Here is a 5,489-nt window from a genome sequence, read left to right as displayed (position 1 = left end):
CTTATTTTGCAAGTGTCTAACTTTATCACAAAGTGAACAAAGCTCTTTAGTTATTTGAGCTAAATTCACATTAACAAGGAATATAGCTATACTATCTGGTTACATTAACTAAGGAAATTGTCTTATCAGTGTAATAGAATATTTCTCTTTCTGTTTGGCTGTCTTTCAATGCTGACCACGCATCTTCATGAATATGTAGGAGATTTTAAGGAAAGCTATTTCACAGAAGGTCGTTTAAATATAAACTGTTACATACTGAAGGATTACACAAGTTACCCTGTACCCATTTACGCAAGGATTTTCAACTGGTATCAGTTCGTGGAGTAACTTTCTCTGAGTCTATTTGTAAGAGTGAAAGAATATCCACACAGTTTCTGAACCCTTCTGCGCCCCCCTCCCCACCCCCGGCCAATACAGTATCCTGGATCCATTGCGAGTATAAACCTTGGGATGTAGCTCACAGAAAAATCATTTAACCTCTCCTTCATATATTTATTTGCCTTTCTGGAAAGTGAACAATGCTGACTTGTACATTTCTGTGGATATCATAGATTGTGGTTCTACAATGCTTTGGAAAAGTAAATGTTTATTTGAGCAGGGCTGCAGTGTTTGGCAGGCAGACTACTTGCTGCACACGTCCAGGGGGTGCCTGTCACATAGACTACACTGCCAACGATGCCCCCCAGAGTTGTACAGCAGTGTGGCCTGGCAAGCAGGTGCCATTTGACATGTGGATTTCTTGATTGTCTGGTATTTACTGGCACTTAGTATGTGCTAGGCATTGAGTGCCTTAGATTAGTTTATATTCTTGTATAAAGTAATGAAAAGAAAATCCTTACATCTTGTTCCTTGCCCTTCTACTTTTTTTCTTTTTCCCTCATTCTCCCTGGTGTCTCTACTGGCAGAAGATGGTTTTCAGGTTATTTATGATAGTGGTCCATACATCTGACCTAGTCTAAGCAGTTTTCAGACTTTGTTGCTTTCCCAGATTCTATTTGATCCTAGATTTGGAATATTCTTTTTCATATTCACAAATTTCCTAAAATTCTGCCTTTTCCACAGTATTTTTCTGCATTCTGTGGAAGGGAAATGATTCTTTTATCATCACTATCCAAGTCTAACAAGCAATTTATTTTGTGTTTATAGTTTGTCGTTTTAGCAGATTCCCCCCCCTCACTTTGTATGGTTGTCTGTGTCTTCTTTTCAAATTGGCTAATGAGATCAGGGACTGATTTTCTTTTTTGAGGAAGATTGGCCCTGAGCTAACATCTGCTGCCAATCCTCCTCTTTTTGCTGAGGAAGATTGACCCTGAGCTGACATCCCTGCCCATCCTCCTCCACTTGATATGTGGGATGCCTACCACAGCATGGCATGGCAAACGGTGCCAAGTCCGCACCCGGGATCCACCCTGAAGCAGAACCTGCGAACCCAACTGCTGCGCCACCGGGCCAGCCCCCAGGGACTGAATTTAATTGTTTTTCTTTCAATAGCCTTGCATGCTTAATAGATGGACTACTTAGTGACCCCTCATTCACTCATGCATTCCTTCATTCAGTACCTCCTATCTGCCAGACACTTTACTAGGTGCTAAGGATACAACGGGTGAGAAAAAAAAAGAGAACCCCAAAAGCTGGGATATATGAAGTAAAAAGGAAACCCAGACTATTTCCCACTGTGTCGTCTGTGTCATCCCTCATGTCTGAGGTCCCTGTCCAGTCTGGCTTCCTCTCTCCACCTTTCAGAGTCATCTTACGTTTGTTTTATTTATAATGTCCGCCTTTTTAGCTGTACTTCCTGAGAGGAATAGAAAAAACTATGTCTACCCCATCTTTCTGGAAGTGGAAGTCCCTTGTTGGGCTTTGATATCGAGGTAATGCCAGCCTCACAAAAGGAGTTGGGAACAACTTTCTCTTTCTTCTTCGCTGGAAGGCTTGTTTCAGATGATGTTTTTCTTCCTTAAATATTTGTTGGAACTGGCCAGCGAAGCCACTGGGCTTGAGGTTTTTTGTTTGTTTTATAGTAAGTTTTTTAATAATACATTCATTTGTAAAAATAGTTATATTCTGTTTTCTTCTGTTCTAATGTCAATTTTGGAGAGATTTTTCTAGGAATTATCTGTTTTATCTAAATTTTTCAAATTTGTGAACATAAAGTTGTACAGGATAAACTCATTTTGATTTTTAATTATAAAATATTTTCCCCAAATTTTAATTACAGACTGTTAACAGGGTAGTAGAAACCAATATCCTTTCAATAAATTCCTTTCCCCCCTCAAGTTGGTCACAGTTGGATTCTCTTGCTTATCAACAAACACCGTCACTAACGCAGGTATCATCCAAAAATGGAGGGACATTTATATTTAGTTGCAGCGAATTCCTTTTCAGCGAACTTACACAAGAAAGGTGTTCCCTCTCTTTCCTAAGATATACCTAAGGCCTGATGTAAGAGGTCTGAGCCAGAGGCCCGCCTTCTTTTCAACACACCGGTAACCAGTATGACCAGTATGCGATGGGAACTGAAAAAGTGTTGACACAACTCAGACTGTTTCAACTGGGATAGAAAAAAAATTGCCTAGCTGTGGGAGAGTTCCTACAAACAAGTCTAGAGAGGAGAAAGAAAGAGGGAGGGAGGGAGGAAGAGAGGGGTGTTGCTTCTTAGAACTACTTAAGATTCAGAATCTCATTCTAGCTTTAAAATTTGCTACACAGTACTTGGCAGCAGAGTAGCACTAAATTATATGATTTCTATGGTTTTTGCATATATTCTTGGAAGATGAGGTTCATTTGCATTTTCCAGTTTTTCTTAAAAGCTATGTAGAAAAGAAAACTAACTTGCATGGTTTTGGCTCCCTCTGCTGGCCATTCATAGAAACTAAGTTCTGCACAGAGAACAAAACTAAGATCCCACTGTTGAAACACATTTGGGTTTTTTTCTCAAAGTTTATTTCAATTTTTAAATTTAATGTTTCCAGATTTATGACAGAGTTTTAAACTGGTAAATAAATTTTTATTTTGGTACTTTTTTTCCTTCAAAATTATCACTGAAAATAAAGGGTACATTTGGCAAAAATTAAAGTTTTTAGAAAGATTTTAGAAAATATTTCAGATAAAGTGTGTGACTGCCGCTGCGTATCTTTCTCAAGCTGTCTGTGGTACCCAGTTCTGCAGATGATGCTGTTACCTATTTCCATGGCAATACCTCCCTGGTCCAATGCACTCCTCAGCCATTCACCACAGCAGCTATTTAAAGCTCGAACCTTTTTAACTCACCACCTCTTCATCCTCTCAGCAGTGTTTCTTCCCTCTTAGAAATGATAAACACAGATAACTTTGACATCCTGATTATCTCCCCTGCCCCAGATCTTCATACAAATCTCTATCCACACCTCTTCTTGCCTCTATTCCTCCAGGTTCAGTGAAACAAGTTTCTCACCTGTCAAAGACCAGTCAATTGGAATGACCTCTGGATCCCATTTCCCCTCATTCCACAGAAGCCCCATTGTATTAATCATCATTATTTTTCCTCTTTCCCTTCTATATCTTTGCACTCTTAGTCTTTGCTGGCTTTTCATGATCAGCATGTGGAAATGCTTATGTCAGCTAGAATTTTTCAACTGCAAACAGCTCTGGCTAAATTAAGCCAAAAAAGGGCCCACCACATGTAAGGAAATGCAGAAGAGCCCACCTCGGGCAGAACAGGTGCCAGGGCAGCTCTACGGAGCCGGGTAACCACATCGTGGACAGTGTCCTCCAGGACCAATTGTTAGGAGCTCAGCTGAGCTGGGAGAGAGGGCGCTGAGTTGTCAGGTGTCACAGTCACCCATTAAAGCAACGAGCCAAAAAGGAAGGAGTTAAGGCTTTACTCACTGCCATGGCATAAGCTAGAGGCTAAAACCAGAAAAAGTGCAGCTCCTCCGGTTCCATTTTCCCCACGGTCAAGGGTCGGATGGATCAGTGCAGACATGGGTGATGTCTCACTGTCAAGAGAACTCTGAACAAAAGGCTCCTGCGGTTTTGTGGACCCTGGGATCAGGGAGACAAGGGGAGTAAGGGCTAGTAGTGGAAAAGTAGTGGCTACTGAGTCAGAGTGGGGAAACGTGTCTACAGGTTTCCTTCTCCTCCCGATAAGGAGGCCTCAGCAGAGGTACCTGAAGAAGACCTCTCCCCAAGGCCTCAGACAGACCAAGGAATGAAGGCACCGGGGCCAGGGATGCAAACACGCAAAGAGCATGAGCCGAAGGGGCCTGAGGCCTTGACTGAACTCCCCAGACTGCATGTACTGGCTAAGCCCCAAGCTGACTGGGAAGGGTGGCTTTCACCTGTGAGGCCTGCCATGGAAAGCTTCAGTCATTACCTGGGTCAGGCCTGCAAAATCACACATAGATTTTTTAACCAGGAGCCGGACTCCTCGTCATTCTTGGGGTGAGTGAGCTCTAACCATTTTTTGTCCTGGTGTCAATCAGTCAAGTCTTAAAGTCCCTGGGGAAAGTGTGGAATGGTCCTAGGGTAGGTCAGAACTCACCCCCTCTCCCCCTCCCCCAGATTGGCAGTCCCACCAAGACTGCATAGAGTGAGAGCAGAGGATTAGCCTAAATAAACTCAGGGGCTGTTGCAAAAAAAAAAAGGGGGAAGAGAAGCCAGGCAGGTCAACTCAACATCCACATACTACCCATGCTCAAGTCTCTCCCTTCTTAGAAAAACCAAAGCAAAACCAATTGTAGAAAAGATCTCTCTTTGACTGTACATCTATTGCTGACCTCAACCCCTATCTGAACAGCCAGGTAGAAATAATACTCAACACTCACTGTGTCTGTTTCTGTCACTTATTTGTTCATTTCTCAACTCACTGTGATCTGGCATCAGCTCCTCTGACTCCCCACCAACCCCAAATTTTCTTGCCAAGATCCACAAGGACCTCACTGGGGTTAAGGCCCAAGGACCTTTATATCTTTAGTTTGGTTGGTCTCCTCTCGGTAACTTTTGACTCTGCTGGCTATGCTATGCTTTTTGAAACTGTCTCAACGCTTGATCCTTCCCAGTCTCTTTTATTGTCTTTTTGTTATTCATTCATCGTGAAGTTTCTGTCTTCAGCCCACTGGCACACTCCTTCTTATATTCAGTCATTCTTCACCTCTCAGCAGGACAGTGGTTAAGAGTGCTAGGTGTTGAGTTAGCACTTGGGGTTCAAATCCTAGCTCACCACTCACTAACCATGTGACTGTAGGAAAGCTACTCAAATTCGCGTCTTGAGTCTCTTTATCTGTTCAAGTGGACCTGCCTTATACGATTGTTGGGAGAATGAAATAATGTTTGGAAAGCGTTTAAAACAATGCGGGGCACACAGGAAGCATAGCTTGATAAATGTCAGCTATCGTTGTGGACTCAGACCATCCACAGTGCTCCGTGCTCAAATCAGTTACGAGACTTTTTTACTCTGTATTGTCTTTTTTTTGGCTTCACATTAGTTTGTAAATTCCTCAGGAGGAAGG

The sequence above is a fragment of the Equus caballus genome, chromosome 14, assembly GCF_041296265.1.
Source record: "Equus caballus isolate H_3958 breed thoroughbred chromosome 14, TB-T2T, whole genome shotgun sequence".
NCBI classification, from domain to species: Eukaryota; Metazoa; Chordata; class Mammalia; order Perissodactyla; family Equidae; genus Equus; species Equus caballus.
Note: the sequence above shows the minus strand (reverse complement) of the source record.